Here is a 22,639-nt window from a genome sequence, read left to right as displayed (position 1 = left end):
GATTCACTGAAATATAAATAAGTCTTCAAAATTTGTCCCATTCCCTGGTACCTTATTGATTTTCCAAGGACTTCTAAAGTGATGTTGATCCAAAATCTACCTTCTAAGAGCAACAATCTTATCCAGAAAATTACTAGTTCTCATTCTTACATTAAGTATGCAAAAATCCTTATTTATTTCAAATGTCACTACTAACATAGTGGTCCCATTGGAAATTTTCTGATAAATCTTTGTGGAGTCTATTTCACAGTGATATATATCTTATAAGGAACAAGTTCATAACACAACTTAAGTTCTTCACTATCTTGTGCTGAAATGGCAAATGTCTGTAGCAGATTGATAAGGGGAAATTAGGGATGTGAGAGCTTTGGGATATTTTAAGTCACACAACCTCATTGGACTTACTATGCATGCTTCCTAAAACTTGAACCAGTTGAAGTTTCGTGTACTGATTCTAGAAAGTGATGCTCTGCTCAATCATATTGAGGGCTGTAGTAAATTATTACATGAGTAATTATAAACGAGTAATACTTCCTCTCATCTGTCCCTGTCTAGTCCGCTTCTACAGTCACTATGGACTTGGTCATGTGACTTGATTTGGCCAATGGGTCATCAGCAAATAGGAACACAAGCTTGTTCTTACACATTGTGGTTTCACTCTTGAACCACAGGATGCCCAAGATGGCCTGCTCTATAGGGGAGGTAGAGGAAAACCAAGGCACCGTGACCAACAGGACTAGCCAACTCCTCGCCGTTAGATTGTGGCCACTGGGGGCATCCAGCTTCCAGATGACATGGTAATTAACTACATCTGCATAAGGGAGTCCAGTCAGCTGCACACAGAGCAAAGATAGTTTCCCCCAGTAAAGCTCTGCTAATTGCCAAACCAAACAATTGTAAACAGATGAGTTGTTTTTGTTTTAAGCGACTATAGTTTGGAGTGGTTTGCTTCTCAGCTCTAGATAACCAAGTAGTGTCTGTTGAAAAGTGTTTGCAAGTTACCAAAACTTAGGTAAGTTTTTGTCATTATCCACGGAATGATGTTGAGTAAATTATACACTCTGAGACTCAATTATGAGACACAGATATGCAGATGACACCACCCTTATGGAAGAAGGTGAAGAGGAACTAGGGAGCCTCTTGATGAAAGTGAAAGAGGAGAGTGAAAAAGCTGAGTTAAAACTCAACATTCAAAAAACAAAGATCATGGCATCTCGTCCCATCACTTCATGGCAAATAGATGGGGAAACAATGGAAACAGTGGCAGACTATTTTCCTGGGCTCCAAAATCACTGCAGATGGTGACTGCAGCCTTGAAATTAAAAGATGCTCCTTGGAAGAAAAATTATGACAAACCTAGACAGCATATTAAAATGCGGAGACACCACTTTACTGACTAAAGTCCGTCTAGTCAAAGCTATGTTTTTTTATTTTTTTTTTCCAATAGTCATGTATGGATGTGAGAGTTGGACCATAAAGAAAGTTGAGCACCTAAGAATTGATATTTTTGAACTGTGGAGTTGGAGAAGACTCTTTAGAGTTCTTTGGGCAGCAAGGAGATCCAACCAGTCCATTCTAAAGGAGATCAGTCCTGAATATTCATTGGAAGGACTGATGCTGAAGCTGAAGCTGCAATACTTTGGCCACCTGATGCGAAGAACTGACTCACTGGAAAAGACCCTGATTCTGGGAAAGATTGAAGTAGGACAAGAAGGGGATGACAGAGGATGAAACTGACTCAATGGATATGAGTTTGACTCAATAGATATGAGTTTGAGCAAGGTCTGGGAGTTCATGATGGACAGGGAAGCCTGGTGCTGCAGTCCATGGGGTTGCAAAGAGTCAGTCATGACTGAGCGGCTGAACTGAACTGAACTGAGACTCAGTTAGGTAGTAAGTTAAATAGGAATAATATTAGTGTCTTTCTGTTTAGATTTCTTAAAATTACAGAGGTCGTTTAGTTTATTTATTCTTTTTCCAGCTGCAGAGACAGAGATTTCCCAAAGTCACAAAAAAATACTAGTTTGCAGAAATTAAGTTAGCTCTCCTTTATATAAGTAATAAACGTTTTAGTGTAAATGCTAGAGGATGAGATAAGAGGAGGAGAATTCACATTAAAAAAAGCAAAACCATAAAATACCCAGGATTTAACTCGACAACAAAGGAATAAGACTAATAGGGCTTATCAAAGGATGTAAAATGAAGCTCGAATAAATGGAGAGGCCTGCCAGGTTCCTGGATACGATATAGTTAAGATGTCATTTATGTACAAATTCATATATTTAATTTTAATTGACACTATTTTGTTGTTAGAAACTTAAAAGCTGATAGTACAGGTCCTCTTAAAGAATAATGTATGAATATGGCCAAAAACTGTAGTTAGAAAACAGAACAAGAAATTTGTGGAAAAGATAAAAACATTGGGGAAATAGACTGTGAAGCAATTGTAATTGAAATAGTATATATAGTTCTGGCATCCTCACTTTTAGGTAATATTCTTGCATCCTATTTCACTGAGAAAAATAGAAGCAATGATCTCCATATACTCTTACCACTACATATGTCAGCATGTCTGCATGTGTATCCAGATTCTTTGCTTCTTCTAGTACATTACGGAGAAATGTTTTATGTTCTTGTCTGTTACCACTGTTTCACAGTGGACTATAGCTCCTTTTGCTTGTTAGATTTTTGCTTTAATAATTATTTCTTCTCTCTCTTGCATCATTAACTTCTGCTCCCCTGCATTTTCTAATGGTATACAATTATGCTGTTATTTTTCTTGGTTTGGAAAAAAAAGGGAAAAAAGTCTCGCTTGACCCCTTACTTTCCTTCACATTTTTTTCTAGCCAGACACCTTTAAGGGCATTTCTGTAATAACTCATTCCACTTCTCATGCTCTGGAAATCACTGCAGTGTTTGGTACATACCCCTCCATCAAAATAGCTCTTGTCCACTACATGAAGGACTTCTCTGTTGGGAAAGACAATGTTCAACTCTAAGCTTTTAATTGACTCAGCACAATGCAATCTTTAACACAGTTGAACACTCCTACTTTTTGAAACATTTTCTTCATCTGGATTTTCGGAAATCACTTTATCTTCACAACCACCATTCAGTCTCAAGACTTTAAATGACGTGTTTACATGATGAATCTCAAAGCATATCTCCAGCTCAGACATCTCATGAAAAGTCCAAACTTACCTATCCATCCATGTATTCAGTATTCTTAGTTGAATGTCTAATAGGTATCTCAAACTTAAAAAGCTCAAACCGGATTTTGACACCCCAAAATATTCCTCCCCCACCCTCTTTCCATTTAAAAAAATGGCAACAACATTCTTCTAGCTGCTTAAAGCCAACATGGTGATGTCCTCTGTTAATGCCTTGTAACAGCAAATCCTGTTGACTCTAGTTTGCAAATATTTTTAGAAAGTCCTCCATCACTATCAGTGTCAATCAAATGATCATTTTTTTCTTTCCTGAATTATTGCAATAACCTCTTAACTTGCCTTCCTTCGTAACCCTTCTATATATGTAAACTATAACTAAAATATCCACATTGAAGAGGTCCTCTAATAATCAATATAGCTAATATCATCTTTCAAACATATACTGTTAGTATGACTATAGGTAAATCATGAAAAATTTTAGCCCTTACTCCTTTTTAATGAAATATATGTGTCATTTGCTCTCTCTACCCCACAGATTTTGAAAGGATTGAACAAATAAAAGGAGCATCTGTGTATGTGAAATTTGTAAAGTGCTACAAAAATATAAAGTGATAATAACAAAATGACAGAATGATTATTGTGATGACTGGATGAATGGTTGTTCACTATATAATATTTCTTCAAGTGTCATAAAATATTAACAATAATTTTAGGTTAATAGAAACCATAATATAATAACCACTTCATAGACTCTGCTGTGCAGATTGAATGGGGGGATGGGGTGAAGTGTGTAGCAGAGCCACTTTAGATGGGTTTGTAAAGATTTATTATGCCCACGGAGCAATCTGCAGTAGAGTAAATTGGCATTTGAGGGGTGTCACAAATAATAATGTAATACATCATGCACTACAATGCACAGGTGTCCAAAGGCTATTACAATCCAAGCGTTGCACTAAAATTGTATGAAGTTAATAGCATGGCTACTATGAGAAGGGTACTCAGAAAAGAGCTTTTTAAAAAATCTATTTATGCCATCACCCCTGCCTTTAGTCCAATAAAACCACAGCAACTCAAGAAATTAAATTCTCTGCTTCCAATTCAGCCAGTACTTGTTTAAGTAATAATTGCAGGATGAAATAGTTGCTTATCAGAAGGACATCTGAAACTTCGGGCTTATTAGATTGAACCCATGTGTAAGGGATTGTTGAAACTTGACTGAGGATCTAGAAGATACTGGGCCTCTCCATATCAGGCTACTTCCAGAAGGAGTTGAATGAGTCCTTTCTAGTAAGAACTTTGGTATGAGATATTTTGTGGAATATTTGGTATGGAAAATCTTTTACAACTATTGCAAAAGCATAAGGTATTTGATGTATCCTTTTTGCATCTTTGTATCAGTTCTTGAGTGAAGTTTCTCTTTATTAGGTTCCACTGATTGATTATTAAAACTCCCCACAAACACAGGTTCAGTTCTGAATACAAAGGAAATAATAAAGCTCTACTCTCTACTACTATTTCTATGCTATAGTCTAGTTAAACCCAATGTGATATCTTCTACCTAATGAAAAAAATATAAGTTTAAAGATGTTACTCAGATACTGGGAAAGAAAAATTTCTTTTATGGGCAGAAGTTAAGGGAGCCAGACTACATTAAAGACGATCAAAGAGTATCATAACTCTCATTCTTAGAAACCATTTTAGTTTTTATTCCAGTTTCTGTACCTACCAGGAATTATGCTAGGGGTTGGAGCCACAGGGATGAGCAGGAACCATATGGTCCCTGATGTGTTATTTTGGCATAATGTTCAGATATATGGGCTCTTATTTCCCGAGATCTCCAAACTCTGTTTCCCTCCCCTACTTCCTTTGGACCTTCTCTTTTCTTCACTCATGGTTTTGAGGTCACGCTCCATTTGAATTTATTTCAGGCTGACACTTTTTAATGTGAGGATTAGCCAAGAAGGGATTTTCAGTTTGTCCGTCTGGAGAGCTCATGGCATCATGACGGCTTCAGCTTCTTTAGACATCTCAGTGGACTCCTGCAATTATTCCATGACTGGAGTTTCAGCTGGAGTGCTCAACCAACTCATTCTTTTCTCTGAGTGCTGCTGACTGAGGCCGCCTTGCACCTCCTTGCCCCTTCCCACAGTGTTGCTGATGACACACAGGTCTTTTATTTGTCAGGATTTGTCCATACTTACTCACGTGTGGGGCTATGTATGAGTAGTTGTGCTTCAGTTGCTCACTTATGTCCAGCTTTTTGTAACGCAGTGCACTGCAGCACACCAGGCTTCCTTGTCCTTCACCATTATCTGGAGTTTGCTCAAACTCATAACCATTGAGTCGGTGGTGCCATCCAACCATCTCATCCTCGGTCGTCCTCTTCTCGTCCTGCCTTCAGCGTTTCCCAGTATCAGGGTCTTTTTCAATGAGTCGGCTCTTCACATCAGGTGGTCAAAGTATTGGAGCTTCAACATCAGTCCTTCCAATGAATATTCAAGGTTGTTTTCCTTTAGGATTGACTGGTTTGATCTCCTTGCTGTCCAAGAGCTCTCAATAGTCTTCTCTAACACCATAGTTCAAAGGCATCAGTTCTTCAGTGCTCAACGTTTTTTATTGTCCAGCTCTTACATCCATAATGACTATTGGAAAAATCATAGCTTTGACTATATGGACCTTTGTCGGCAAGGTAATGTCTCTGCTTTTTAATATGCTGTCTAGATTTGTCATAGTTTTTCTTCCAAGGAGTAAATGTCTTCTAATTTAATGGCTGCAGTCACCATCTGCAGAGATTTTGGAGCCCAAGGAAATAAACTCTATCACTGTTTCCATTGTTTCCCCATCTATTTGCCATGAAGTGATGGGACCGGATGCCAAGATCTTCTACATATATATTCCACCTATTTTTCTTGTTGATATTTTCTGTGGGGTTTGATTTCTCTATTTTAGTTGCTTTGTTTTTTTTTTAACGGAGAATGCAAGGAGATTCAAAAACTCTGTCACCATTGCCATCTTCCCAGAACTCAAAACATGTGTTTTTAAACTTGGTTGGACAAGTAGAGAATCTCTGGGAATGGAATAAAGCTAAGAGTTATTATACACATGCCAGAAGTGATAACTAACAGCACAGCTGGTCTGGGAACTGTGAATCAGGCAGTTGTTTATCAATATCAGAATGTTTTTATTCTTGGAAAGCTTTCTTTCAGGCTGTTAAATCTATACTCACTAGCATTCTATGAATATGTATATATACATGTAGACTGCAGACAAAAACGCATAATATTTTGGAACTGGGAACCAAAATGGGATGCTGTATTACCACCTGTGTCTAATTAAATATTTGTGGTAATTGAATGTAATTAAAAATTAAACAACCATTTGGTAGAGGATAATATATCATATTTCCTACATCACTTATGTGCTTCAATATGCTCTCTAGCTGATTGTTTTAACTTGAATTTAATGTTTACAGCTCCCACTATTGTTGGTTCACGTTTGTTGAATTTTACATTTAAAACACCCTCTGCTTGCATCTCTTTCCTCCCACTCTTCACGCAGTTAAGCTCCTCATCATTCTGAGGTCTTAGCTTGAATGTCGCTTTCTAAAAAAGGTGTTTTTAAAACTACTACACATCCAACTCCTGGTGACTCAGACAGTAAAGAATCTGACTGCAATGTGGGAGATATAGGATCGAGCCCTGGATCAGGAAGATCACCTGGAGAAGGAAATGGCAACCCACTCCAGTATTCTTGTCTGGAAAATTTCATGGACTGAAGAGCCTGGTGGGCTACAGTCCGTGGGGTCGCAAAGAGTTGGACATGACTTTCCAACTAATACACACACACAACCCCAGCTCCAGCTGAAATCTGGTTTTCTTCTTATTACTTTTTCCCCCCCTTATTTGGCTGCACTGGGTCCTAGTTGCGGCACATGGTATCATTTAGTTGTGGCATGCAGGATGTCTAGTGGTGGCATGTGGGATCTAGTTCCCTGACCAGGGATCAAATCTGGGCCCCTGCATTGGGAGCTTGGAGTCTTAGCCACTGCACTACCTGGAAAGTACCTCCTCTTATTCTTTGTAATAATATTAATATTTAGTTCTTTTGGGGTTCCCAGCAAGTATCAATGTTGTTTGAACAAACAAATGAACAACAAAGCACCCTCTCCTTATGATTTTCATACAATTTTTTTTTAACTCTGATTTTGAGGAATAAGGTAAACTCACCACCATTTCTAAAGAAGATAGAGCCATAAAACTTCAACTAATTCAGTGTCTGAAGCCCTGCTGCAGGACTAAATTGATGGGTTTGTTTTTGGAGTGTGAATCATAGCCCTTATCTTTTCTTTTGAAGGCCCAGCAAGAACAGTGTCATGTAACTTTTAGTGCTATTATTATGTTTTTAATTTTTAAATTTTTATTTATTTTATTCTTTGGGCTGCTCTTGGTCTTTGTTGCTGTATGTGGACGTTGTCTCACTGTGGTGAGCGGGGCCTGCTCTCTAGTTGCAGTGTGCAGGCTTCTCATCGTGGTGGCTTTTCTTGTTGCAGAGCATGGCCTCTAGGATGCTTCGGCTCTGTGGCATGTGGGCTTGCTTGCCCCAAGGCACATTTGATCTTCCTGGACCAGGGATCAAACCCCGCAGTGTCTCCTGCATTGGCAGGTGAATTCTTAACCACTGGACCACCAGGGGAGTCCCTATCATTATTATTTGTCGGCACAGTTCTCTACTATCATATTAGGAACAATTTCCCCCAAGGCAGGGGTGTATATTTATGTAACTTGACTCTACTGCATGCTTAGAAGTGGGCAACTAAACCAAGTGGGCCCAATTGGGATTTCCTGATAGGGATGCAAAATCAGGATTTAAGCCTATTTGGTCTTTTCAATAGAAGATCTATGAACCTCAGAGATATGGTCACCCATGTCCTACTATGTGAACTTTTCAAAAAGTAAAGGTGGTATTTTATGAGTTAGAGTTATGGTGCAGTCTGGCAGAGAGGCAGAAATGAGAGATGAGCCATGTTCTATTGGTATTTGCATCCCTGGTTACAGGTTTATTCTGAGTTCTGATCGAATCTGTATCCTTTAGTCTCCATAAGACATTTTTATACACCTAAAATTCTTTCTTTTAGTATAATCTAATTGAATGGCTTTTTGCCAGTTGCCTACAGAGACATGATAATCATTAATAGCTATTGAATGAACCCATGCCACAACTTTTAACAGATATAAATTTATACAGGTTTCAGTTGAGGAAATAAGCAGTCACTATCACTAAGATATGTTCATTCTTCATACAACACTTAATTATGTTATATAGGACATGCAGAACTATTCAGAATTTCTACTCACTTGGCAGTTAATATCAAAATTGAACTTGAGATTCATCTAAGCCATTTGAGCATGTCTCTGGCATCTTCCATGTGTGTCATGCTCCTGAAAGAGAGCTCAGCTAAGTTCCTCAATGAGAGCTGCAGAGCTCATGTAAAGCAGTGGTGTTAATGTAACTTACACTATCCAAGGCCCGTCTTTGAATAACAAATGCAGTTGTTTAATTTCCTCCCAGTATATCAGGGCACCACTAAGAGGTGGGGTGTGAGGAAAGTCCTGGACCTAAATATGGAATATTTATCTCTGACTCTGGCACAGAAACCAGCTGGGGCCAGAGATAAACCAAACTATATGCAATTTCAAGGAGTTCTTTTCCTCCTGCTGTCATCACAGAAGCTTCCTGTGAAGACTTTCTTAAGCCAAGGCCTCTGATCGAGTGTTTGAACCAGACTCTCTTATTGATTCTGTGATCCAATACCTTCAGAGGTTGATTTTCATACCATGTGCCTGGAGCAAGCTAAATTCAAGTCCAAGACAGAATAATTTGTTGAACAAACTGTAGTTTATGAAACTAAGGAAGAACTTTCTTTAGCCATAACTTCTAGGTATCATCAGAGTGAGGGATAAACACAAAGATTAGGGCTTTGGTAAATAGTAGCTATTTGGGTAAATCAGAGCCAGGCCAACAGTCTGGTAGATCATTCTCAATGACTAACAAAGAAAATATTGAGGAAGAGATGCTAAATGAATATTTTCTATGTAATTTGTACCTGTCTCTTTCTACTGATCCAGAACAATTCTTAACTTCTCAAGATGAGCTACTGCTTTTTATTTGAATTGATCATAAAGGTGATACTTTCTTTTACTCTTTTTTGCATGTTTATACTATTATGACATCAATACTAAATGAAAGTAAGGAAAATACTTCAATTTTTAAGCTTATTAATGGACTAATTGCAAATAACTAATTAATATTTAAATCAGAATCTTGAGGAACATATTATTAGCAATCTGCATCAGAGCATTTGGAGTTTAGTGACTAAAAAATTCCAAGTTAACCTATTTCAGTAATTCCCAATGTTACATGTATTTGTGTTTATATATCCATATGTGTGAGCAGCCAAACGTCCTTATCCTATTTATGTTGATTATTGTTTTTATTCATTTTTACATTTCATATTGCATACCTTCCTTGTTATGTTTAGAACCATTAAGGCTCCATGGTTAAAACTGGAATTGCTATGAGTTTTCAAGCGCTGTCCCTAATTGCTATTACCATGGCTAATGACAGCATAGAAATGATTATAATCATACACAAAAAGAGCAAATTGGATATTTTAATCAGAATAGTGTAGATTAAAACAGGACTAACAGTCCTCATGTGGAAAATCGATATTTAAACAAGAAATGTCTCCTTTCTCTAGAAATGAGATTTCCCTTTAAAGGCGCTATTTGTTTATAATCCTCCATAAGCACTCAGTGTCTATATATCATAGCATTCAGCATATTGTTGGAGCAAAGGGAAACTTTGTTGTAATGAAATGTCATTTCTTCCCAAAAGTCTTGCACATTTAAATCTGTGGAAGTAATGAAGCTGATATCATCAAAATATCCCCCGTTCCTGAAAATTAAATGTTTTTTATTGATTTTTTAAGTATGCCAGAGTCAGCATTTTATCATAATTTCTTATGGATTTTCTTCTATCCATAGAAATAAAGCTATTAACTCTAAGTATGAGCTTTAGCTTTTTTTTTTTTTTTGCTGAAATTTGTTTTGTAATGTTGTTCCATTTCTTGCCACTTACTAACTTGAAGCCTTTTAAAATGCTTCTTTACTTTTTTAACTTAGGTGCCAGCTGTTAGGGCAAGACAAGAATTACCACGGTGTGAGCAGAATTGGAAAACCTTATTTTGAGGGATCTCTGGTTCAATGACTGAGGCAAAGGTCAATGTGGCGGCCATGTTGTTTTACATGTAGAATTGTTGTATAATATCAAATCTGTTCATCGGGTCTCCTGATTACAAACCCTGTGACTATGAGAGAGTAGCGCTTCTGAGCTTCTGTTTGTCCGTGTAGAAAATGTGGAAAGTAAGGAGCCCTGGAAAACATGTCACTCAAGGAATGTAAGGGGAAAAGATCATAGTGCATACAAAATAGCTTTTTAAGTTGAATACAACTGAAAAACGGTCAGAGGCTCTTGGCATTTCCAAAGCCAATATAGTTACCAGAAAATTAAAATTTCTTGAGAAACTGGTAAATGTTTTTATTTTTTTTTGAGATCGAGCAGGACCTGGCTTGTGCAGGAATGTTCTAAAGCTTTACTTGTGGATTTCTGTCTCAGATGGAAAGGAGAACTATTAAGTATTGTATACTAAATGTCTTTTGGGCACTCATTAAAAATAAAATACCTTGTAAATGTATAAACCTTTGAGATGCAACAATTCCTTTACCTTACTATTGTTTTTAATAACTAATGACCTTTTTGAATTATTGGAATTATTTATAGATATAATCTTAATTTTCAAGTTTTCTGATTATAGATAGGATAATGATAAGGAATCAATATTTTTAATAAATCATGGTGAGTTATGAGAAAGTCATTGCACTTTCCTTCCTATTGTTCATTTTTCTGAATTTCATGCAGAAATTCTGGAAATGAAACAGTGTGAGTAATGTAGAAGTTAATATACATAAGTTGAATTATAAAGTTTAAGCACTAAATATATTGATATTTTACACACACATATATACATATATATATGGCATTTTAGTACCATATTTATGCATTAGGTATTTTGGATATTGTTGTTGTTCAGTCACTAAGTCATGTCCAACTCTTTGTCACCCCTTGGACTTCAGCACAACAGGCTTCCCTGTCCTTCACTATCTCCTGGAGTTTGCTTAGATTCATGTCCATTGTGTTGGTAATGCTATCTAGCCATCTTATCCTCTGTTGCCCTCTTTTCTTTTTGCCTTCAATCTTTCCCAGTATCAGGATCTTTTTCAGTGAGTTGGCTCTTCACATCAGGTGGCCAAAGTATTAGAGCTTCAGCATCAGTTCTTCCAGTGAATAGTCAGGGTTGATTTCCTTTGGGATTGATTGGTTTGATCTTCCTGCTGTCCAAGGGACTATCAAGAGTCTTCTCCAGCATCACAGTTTGAAAGCATCAATTCTTCTGTGCTCAGTCTTCTTTATGGTCCAACTCTCACATCCATACATGACTACTGGAAAAACAATAACCTTGACTATATGGACTTTGTTGACAGAATAATGTCTGCTTTTCAACACACTGTCTAGGTTTGTCATAGCTTTTCTTCAAAGGAGCAAGTGTCTTTTAACTTCATGGCTGCAGTCACCATCTGCAGAGATTTTGGAGCCCAAGAAAATAAACTCTATCACTGTTTCCATTGTTTTCCCATCTATTTGCTAACAAATGACATGACCAGATGCTATGATCTTAGTTTTTTGAATGTTGAGTTTTAAGCCATCTTTTTCATTCTCCTCTTTCACCCTCAAGAGGCTCTTTAGTCTCTCTTCACTTTCTGTCATTAGAATGATTTCGTTTCCATATCTGATATTGTTGGTATTTCACCTGGCAGTCTTGTTTCCAGCTTGTGATTCATCCATCCTGGCATTTCACCTGAGGTACTCTGCATATAAGTTAAATAAACAGGGTGATAATATATATCCTTGTTGTATTCCTTTCCCAAGCTAATTCAGTGGACTCTGCACGTGAAATGTAATAGCAGAAAAGAACATCCGATGTCATTCTAGAGAGTTGTTATTTGATTTGCCATGCCATTGATATAGAATAACAGTTTTCCCTTGGTTTATAGTGATAATTTCTCTATATATTTCAAAGTTATTTTTACTTTTCTTTCTTTTAGTCCAGTTGCTTTTTGATGGCCTTCCTGCCCTTGGGGCTATAATCAGATGAAGGGTGTGTATGCTGAGTTGTGTCCACTCTCATGGTACCCTTTCTGATGCATCTGTTCTAACTTGCTCTCCTATCCCGAGACTGGCAACCTTCTTTCTCTGGCATTTTCAGATTAGACTTCAGGGCACAGTCGAAGATGAGAAATAGCCTGGACGTATCTCAGGAAGCAGCTTATACCACCTCTTCTGTCTCAAAGGTTCAGTTCCAAGTCTTGCCCGAATTATGGTGTTCAAATCCTAGCAAAGGATTTGCTATCAGAGATGTTTTCTTGGCAAATTTGAAGTTGAATCAGACTCTTGGCATTTACTTATAAAACTCTTTTGGTGCCAGCAGCTTCTAGTCTATGGGAAAGGGATAATGTGGTCTCAGCCTCATAAACTCTGATATTTAAATTTAATGTAATATAAACTCAGCAAGTGATATTAGCCATATTTAAACTGACAGATACAAGTAGAACTTGTAGACAAATGCTGAAAAATAAAAAGCAGTTACCCAGCAGGACAACAGAACAGTGATTTTGGTTTTGTAAACACTACTAGAAAAGACAAGCCTGTTAAACCACATAACTCGTAGATTTTTCTGTAGAACACCTCTTTCCTTCAAGAGGGGATACCCTGGTGAATATCTGGAATGCACTGAGACAAGAGGTGTTAAAGATGAAAGATTCTACGCATATTATTGTGTTTGCATGATATGACTCTTGTAAAGGAAGTGAGTAGAATAATACAAATGGGTATATCATTGTGATATTCTGTCTCCCTGCTATCCAAAAATCCACTTCCACACTTAAGTATAGGTATATAATCCTAAAGTGTTTTAAAATTACATATTTTGAACTCAATGCTTTGAATATATTTTTGTGCAAGGAGCAGCTTCTGGCTATGGAAAGTAGGATCCGTTATTTTTCATTCATCAGGAGTCTTGTTTTAATTCTAGCCTGGCTTTCGCTGCACATCTCTAGCACATGAAGGTTATTGCTTTATATCTTTGTTGTTTTCTATTCTGAGTGTAAAGTAGAAAATCGTGTTCTCGTATTGATGAGATACCAACATTTCCACCTAGATCCAGACCAGAAAAATAACACATTCCATAGAGCTTTACCATAAACTTAAGATTTTCTGTGTTTCTAAATTATCTTTGGTAGCACACCCAACAGATCTTTCCTATATTGCTGACTTCCCAGGTAGCATTTTTCCCCCCCGCCTTCATTTTTGGGAGTAAAGAAACATTAACAGCAACAAATTTAAAAATTGCTCTTGCTTTCTAAGACCTTCTAACCCAAAGCTGACTTAAAGGTCCATTTCTGAACTTTACTTAGCAAAGAGTCTGTTTGTAACTCAGATCCAACCATTGGTTGAATTTACATGTGTATGCTACAGAGCTAAACAGAAATAATGCTTTCTTTCATGCTCAGTACAGCAGAAGCAGGAATATCTTGAGGGTATAAAAAGGAGAACTTCTCTTCATTTCTACTCCTGCTGTCCCACCTAATTTGAAAGAAATTTGAAAGAATTAGTTCTGCAACTACCCACAAGATATGGGCCGACCTGTATATTATATATACTTTTATAGAAAAAATAACTGTACAGCAATTCTTAAAAAAAAAATTCTAAAATCTGATGTTATCATTATGTTTTGGATGCCTGATGTCAACAAAAGTCTTCCCCTCTTGCCTGCTGCTTTGCAGTACTATCTACATGCACACATATTTTTTTAACAAATACATATTTTTGCACCATTTGCTCTTTTCCTTTTTGTTTTTAGCTTAACCTTAGAGCATACACATTTTCCTGATTGCTATCTGAATTTCATGCAGTTTTCAATGGCTGCATAGTGAATTGTCCATTTTATTGACATACAAGTAAATGATTTCTGGTCGATTTAACCTTAAGATTAAATCTAATTTGCTGTTACCGAGGATGGCAGAATGAAGATACATGCCTGCCTAAAATACTTGTGATATATTCATTTTTATATAGTAACAGGATGTGCTTCTACACATTGTTTTAGTGTCTCTGGTGTCCTGACCCACTATTCCTGTATGACAAATCACTCTACCTTTGGTGACATAAAGCTGCAACAAATTTATGATCCTTTTGGATTTGGTGGTCAGGAATTTGGAAAGGACCCTGTGGAGATAGAATTCTATCGGGAGCCTCTGCTGGGAAGACTACCTGGGGATTATTTAACTGATGCTTCTCTCTAGAAGTTTTGACACTTACATTTCTGACTGCGGGCCTGTGATAATTCAAATGCTCGGCTCAGCAAAGGGCTAACTGCTGGAGAGCTCTCACACAGGCTATCTGCATGGCTTGGACACCTTACAATGTGGCGTCTCAGCTCTGAAAGGGAGCATCCTGCAAGGAAACCATTGGCGTATGGTGTTCCATGTGTCCAAGCAGACCAAGATGCTATACGGGAAACTAAATCATGGAAGGCTTTGTAGGGGACAGGCTTCTTTGGATCTAACCTCAGAAGTCACATGAGTTGCTTCCATCCCATTCTATTGGTTACAAGTGAATCAATAGAGATAGTTGAGATTCAAGGAAATTAGATTCCCTCTTCCAATGGGTAACTGGTAAGATCATATTATAGAAGAGCACATAGGGTTGAAGATATTTTTCCAGGCATCTTTGGCATACATGGGTTACTAGCATGCTGTTTCTGGAGGGAACATGTATTAATTGCTTAGGGGAACCTGGGAATGATGCTTCTTTTGTGTCAGAGGGTTTCTACAAACCACTTTGCCATCCCAGAGAAATGCATAGCTTTAACTCTGCATGGCTTCCCTGGTGGCTCAGATGGTAAAGAATCTGCCTGCAGTGTGGGAGACCTGGGTTCAATCCCTGGGTTGGGAAGATCCCCTGGAGGAGGGTATGGCAGCTTACTCCAGTATTCTTGCCTGGAGAATCCCCATGGACTGAGATGCCTGGCGGGGTACAGTCCATGGGGCCGCAAAGAGTTGGACACAATTGAGTGACTAAGCACAGCAAGCCATTGACAGAATGCAGATTCCTTCAGCGCTTGTCACTCAGAACTCAGAAACAACTTTGGAGCAGGGCCATAGTGTTTTGAATCCTTGTCTTCCCTTGTCTTCCCTTAGAGTCAGATCTCTTCTCAAAGCTGACTTCTTTTCTTCTAATTATAAAAGTAAACATGCCCTGAGACATGCTTATCATCTCCTCCTTCTAGCTGAGACCTGATGGCTAGGATTATGCCAACTGCCTGTTTAAGTTGATTAAGTAAGTAATCCATTTAGTCTTTCATTCTTACATGAGTGCCTGGATGCACAGATTTATTCCTTTAGCAAAAGTTTATTGAGTAGTTTTTTGCTAAGTTATCTACATTGTGAATAGTGTTATGATTCCCACTATCATGGATTTTAGGGCAGCATGAGGAAGACATGGATAATGTACATTATAGCACACATACAATAGCACGTGTGATAAATGCTGTGAGAGATGAGGGTGATGTGTGAAGAATGAGGAGCCAAGCTGGTGAAGAGGTGGAGGTAAAGCATTTGGGACATAACATTTATTTGAAAGTGAAATTTGTAGTTGAATGGAAGGAAGGCCAGTTTGACTACTGTATTGAGGGAAGTCAAGGGTAGTACAAGAACTCTGGGAGACGGGCAGTGCTCTGGCGCAGTAGGATCCAGCAGGCCAGCTGAATTTTCTTCTCATGAGGGAAATCATTCAACTGTCTAAAGAGAGAAGTGACATGATTTGATATATTCTTTAAGAATAGTTTGGGTGAAGAATGGTTTGAGGGAGGCCAGAGGGACAAAAAAACCTAGCATTTCAGTTTAGAGATAATCAAGGTTGGTAGGGGAGATGAAGAGAATCGGAAAGCTTTCAGATGTACCTTGAAGTTTAAATTAACATACATGCACCCCAGTGTTCAAAGCAGCACTGTTAATAATAGTCAAGACATAGAGACAACCTAAATATCCATTAATAGATGCATGGATAAACAAGATGTGGTACATATGTAAATGGAATATTACCTAGCCACTAAAAAGAATGAAATAATGCCATTTGCAGCATCATAATGCATCTGGAGAGTATGATACTAGATCGTAATATCTAAGTAAGTCAGAGAAAAATATGGTATCACTTATATGTGAAATCTGAAAAAAATGATACAAATGAATTTATGAAACAGAAACAGACTCACAGACATAGAAAACAAACATTATTACCAAAGCTGAATGTAGTGGGAGGGAGCGATAAATTAGGAGTTTGGGACTAACAGATACACACTATTATACATAAAACAGGTAAACAAGAAGGTCCTTCTGTATAACACAGGGAACTCTATTCAATATCTTGTAATGACCTATAATGGAAAATAATCTGATAAAGAATATATGTATATATGTATATGTATGCACACACAGACATACACATATATGACTGAATCACTTTGCTGTAGACCTGAAACTAATATAACATTGTAAATAAACTGTACTTCAATAAAAAATAAAGAGAATACCCATGATAAATGAGTTGTAGGGAATATGGAGAAACCTGCCCAAGAGGCTCCTTTGGTGTAACTGTCAATCCTTTATGACAGACAAACAGAGAATGGTGAATCACACTCGGCATGAGGAGGTGACAGCTCTGGTTTGGGAAGCAAGACGCCTGCTGTGGGCTGAAGTTTAAGAAAATACTGCCAAGTCCTTAAATGTTCCATAATGCCCTAAGGCTATTGTGGCTGTAGGAAATGAAGTGTAAATGAGTAGTAGAATGTGAGGGCAGAGAGGAAAGAAGGAGTCAAATTGTTTCAGAGTTTTATAAGTCACAACAGCGACTACAGATTTCACTAGGAGTAAGGTGGGATGTCACTGGAGAGTTTTGTACAGAAAACAGATATGGTTTTAAATGATTTAATAGAATTACTCTATGTTAAAGCCAAATTGAGGAGAGGGATTGAGAGTGACAGATTAGGAGAAAGATGCAGTATCACGGAAACAGGTGATGGTAAGTTGGACCAAGATGTCAGTCTTGGAGATGGAAAGTTGTGGTCTAATTCTAGAAAACCTTTGAAAGTCACTGAAAAAGAGTGCCGTATTTTATATTACCACATCCATTTTGGGTGTGCAAGTTAACTTTTTTCATGAAAGCATTGAAGCAAGTTGCAAGTAACTTCCGCTCATTTTTGTAGTGCAAATTTTCTGTATATATCTGTTTCAAAGTAGGATGAATAGATTATTGGAGATATGCTGTAATATGACTGTCTTCCTTTAGGGGATAACGTAGACCTCATGGTGTTCTTACCTGAGATGCTTAGAAGTTCTATATGTGTAGTTTGTATCTTGCTGAATCCAGATTCAAACAAACAACTTGAAAAAGACAGAAATATGAGCATCTAATGAATATTTCATCATTTTAAGAAATTACAGTCTTTTAGGCATGATAGTGATATCATGGTCATGTTGTTAAAATGCCCTTATCTTTTAGAGGTGTATACTGAAAATTTTAATGTCATCTAATCTATATTGAAAAAAATTTTAGTAAAACTATGGAATGTTTAAGATTTGGTACAAAACAAGCCACCCAGTGTGTGTGTGTGTATGTGTGTGTATTAATGAAGATAATGGGGAGATAATGAAGTGGGTGGAGTATATATAAAACAAGGCCATATGCATATATATAAACATATATACATATAAATATGAGTTAATAGTCAACAATACTGGAAAATGTGTTCATAAGATTTCATCACACTATTTGAACTACTTGTGGTCCATGTGGTCCATACTATTTAGACTACTTGCACATTAAAAACATCTATAACACAGGCAATGTGATAAAGAAATCATATGAGAGCCTGCCCGGCTGACCAGTAGCATCTTGTAGTATGATAATAATCAAAGATCATTTCAGGCCAGGGTACAGTTCATAGGTTGAGAAATTCTCTAAGGCACCCAGAATTAGTTGAACTTGTGTGACTGATTCATATTAATCGAGTTCAGAATATTAATGTAAAATTGGGGATACTTTCTCCTAGTGATGAGAATCCTTGGGCCTTTCATTATATGCACCGCCTACACATAACAAGCTGGAAAGTTACAGATGTGCAAAAATGAGCAGAACAGGGTATGCAGCATTTTGAAGGATATATTCTCTATACCATGGTGAGACCGCCCCGATCTTCAGTTTAAGGGAAATTCTCCAGGGATTGGAGGCCCAGTTTTATTCCTCCAAATCCACTTGGTTTGTGCTTGGTGTATATGCATTGTCAAAGTCTATATTCTTTTTTTTTTTTTCAAAGTCTATATTCTTATATCCCATACTTTCTTATCATATTCTATGGCAAAGTTACTTGAGTAACTTTTAGATAGATCTAATTCACTCACTGACACTGGGTCAGAGAGCACTAACCCAAGGATTTTTTCTTAAGTCTCATTCATTAATTTCTGGATTTTCCTAATATCATCTGAGGATAGTTTCCATGACCTTTGGTCTAATCTTGCTATTACCCTATCAGACAGGGATCCTGTATCTAGATGCTCTTTGCCTTGAGAACTATTTAATGATATAATTGGTAGAGAGGGCAAGTAGGTACAAGGTAGTGGTGGGTACATTTTATGTGGCACTTGACGTGAATGACAATTTTTTTCAGTGTGCGGGGGGGGGGTCATTTAGGTAGTTAGTATTTATACTGACTTTCTATTGCTGCATAATAAATTAACACAATTTTAATTGTGTTAAACAATCAGCTTGAAACAACATTTGTTTATTATCTCACGGTTTTATGAATCAGAAGTCTTGGATAGTATGCCTATATTCTTGACTCAGGACCTCACAAGTCTGAAATTAAGTTAGCCAGTTATGTTAATATCTAGAATTTTTAGTACCCTTCAAGGTCATTACTGTTAGCGGAAGACTTTAGTTCCTTGTGTTTTGTAACTAGGTTCCCATTTCCTTTGTAAGTGGTTGAACTGAGGTTACTTCTCATGCTCTTGACTCATTATTCATTCCTTGTTTGGGGCCCTCCCCATCTTTAATGTTAACAATGGCATGCCACATCTTTTCTTGTGCTTTGAACTGTGAGATCTGCTTCTGTTGCTCCCTGGAGAAAATCTTTGCTTTTAAAAAGCCTCATAAGATTAGATAAGACCCCTCAGATAATCTCCACACTTAAGATCAACTATGCTGTAGAATATAACATAATCATGGAAATAATATCTCATCATCTTCAGTCTTCATAGGTATAAATAGGACATTATTGGGAAACCATCTGCTTACTATAATAATCCTACTCCACAGACCAGAATCTGAATCTAAAATGCTATTCTTGAATTAAGTATGAAGTTGTACTGAAATTATAAAATATCTGTTTCTTTATGGGGGAAGAAAAAAAAAACCTTCCCAAAGGAAAGAGTTGATATAGTCCTGTTCCTAAATTTGGGTCTTTGGCTGTAAAACTCAATCATTATTTTCAAGGTTACACATGACCAACTATATATACATTTTCTTATAAAATTTACTATATGTATAATCTTTTTGTATAATTAGAAGGAAATTGCATATAAATTCTATCTGATATAGAAGTGTGTTAGAGATAACTTTTATACTCATTTCCAGTTCTCCTTCCTAGTTCACTCTTGTTATAGACTCAGTCTCAGACCATATATATTACTTTCAACAACCTCAAATAAAATGCACACTTAAGGAATATTAACAATTGGTCTACCAACCATATCTCTCAGTACAATGCATGTATCATTATTATATATAAGGTTTCTGAGGTGACAATATTTCCCCTTTATAAAATTATAGAAATAATAATTCAAAAAGAGAAAAAACTCCATAATTCCAAATCTAGTGAAACCATTTAAAAAATTTTACATGTATTTCTCTGGATTTTCTTCCTATGTACATATTAACATATAAATTTACAGATAGCTATATTTATATTGTTTATAAACAAGAGTGACTTTTTAATATGTTGAGGTGAAATTCACATAAAATTTATCATTTAAGGTGAGCATTTTTAATGCTATTTAGTACATTCACAATGTTATACAAAATCCACTCCCATCTAGTTCTAAAACTCTGAAGTTTCTGTCCCTCCAAAATAAAACTCTATGTGCATTAAGCACATTATGTCCAGTCCTACCTCTTGCCAGTCCCTGGCAGCCACTAATATGCCTTCTATCTCTATGGTTTTATGTATTTTAGAGATGTCATATCAATGGGATCATACAATACTTAATATATGTCTGGTTTCTTTCACTTATCATAATGTTTTCAGGGTTCATCCTCAGGATAACATATATCAGTGTTTCATTTCTTTTCAAGGCTAAATAATATTTCATTGTGTGTGTTTACTACAGTTAGTTAATTCATTCATCAGTTGATGAACATTTGAGCTGCTTCTACTTTTGGGGGGCTGTTGTGAATAGTGTTGTTAAATAAATGTGTGAATGTCTTTGTTTAGTACCTGTTAATTTTGGGGGGCATATAACTAGGAATTGCTAGATAATATGGTAATTCGATGTTTAACTTTTTGACAAACATGAGTGGCTTACTTTATACATATAGTTGTGCAATATGCTTAATCAACTTAACCTAAATGTCTTTTGGTTTCATTCTGTGCTTACTTTAAAAAACGTTCCTAAACTTTGGTCATAACTGGTGTGTAGTTTTTATTATGATTATAATAGGGGAAATTTTTGTTCTATTGTTTTATGTAAGCCTGTGTTGCAGAGTAAATTATATGGAACTTAACTGAAATCTGTTGTAGAAAAAAAAGATGAACACAAACATTAAAAAAAATGCCACTCTTATTGGTTTGGTTAGGTAAAAGAGGTGTTCAATGCCATTTTATAAATTTATGGATAGTCATGTATTGAAGTGAAATAATGAATATCAAGGTTTTTTGACAGCTAGACCATTTTCTTCTGTTTAAAAAAAGAAAATGGGTGCAAAGTTATAACACTGTATAAAAATACATTTTTCATATTAAAAAGTCAGCTGAAAAGATTCCAACTGTCTCCTCAATTATCATAGTCACATAGTACTATAAACCAACTCAAGGAGCTAGATCTCTGTGTATGTTTGTGTATGAGAAAGCACTTACAAAATTCATTTATTTAAACCATCCAAACATTGTTTATTATTTCAACTCTATGCTAGATACATTGCTAGGCAGTTGAGGTATATCAGTGATTGAGAGATAAGTGTGGTTCCCCCAGAGACTACATTTAATATTTTTCTATAAATATTTTATAGAAAATTTATATAAATATTCTATAAATATTTTATATTTTTCAATATGCTTTTTATATATTGTTAAATTATGAATATTGATACATGCTGAGGATATGGAGTTTGAGTTTTCTTAAAAAATAATTACCTTGATTAATGTAAAAATTTGACCTAATAGCAAATGTGTAACCTGAGAATCATCTAATGTTTTACATCATTTGAGATAGATATCAGTAGCAAATCTGAATAATTCATTGAAAGGACAATTGTATAAGATGACTCGTATCTATTTTATCCATTTTTTTTAACCCTTTGGTCTTTGTCTTTTAATATCAGAAAAGGACTGATTGTTTTTCAAGTCAGTTTCACTGTTCTTTGGCATAAACCTGGACTACATTACTTTGCTCTCTTGTGATTATTTGTGGTCATGTGAGTAAGTGGGTGAGTGGGATATTAGCAAATGTGATGTGCACCAGTCTGAGCCACAGTGAATACAATTCTTCAGGGGAGGTCTTCCATGCTTTCTCCCAGAGTGTTGGCTCAACACAGATGTTCACGGTAACCTTGGAAAACATATGTTGAATGTGGTGGAACCAAAACACAGAAAGAGATTAGGTGCTGATTTTCCACTTGGAACATGGCCATCTGCTTAATAAGAACAACTATTTTGGACTTTGGTTTGAGGTGTTTGTTGTGTTACAGCAGCTAGAGTCACCTTAATTATACTTCTCTCCATAAACAGCAAAGGGAAGAAGTGTCAATGTATTGGAAAGAAAACAGGTATTTAACAGTTTAGGATGAAATATAAAAAAAAAGAGTTTGTTTTTCTAAAACTCTTTTTTTCATGAGTGAGTAAGCTTAAAGACAGCCAGAGGAATTTAGGAATTTACTTTTTAAATTTTACTTCTAAAAGTAAAAAGAAATTTACTGAACTCTATCTGACACATAAGAATGAGGACACAATGAATAGAAAACAAACA

Source organism: Dama dama, chromosome 18 (genome assembly GCF_033118175.1).
Source record: "Dama dama isolate Ldn47 chromosome 18, ASM3311817v1, whole genome shotgun sequence".
Lineage (NCBI taxonomy): Eukaryota > Metazoa > Chordata > Mammalia > Artiodactyla > Cervidae > Dama > Dama dama.
Note: the sequence above shows the minus strand (reverse complement) of the source record.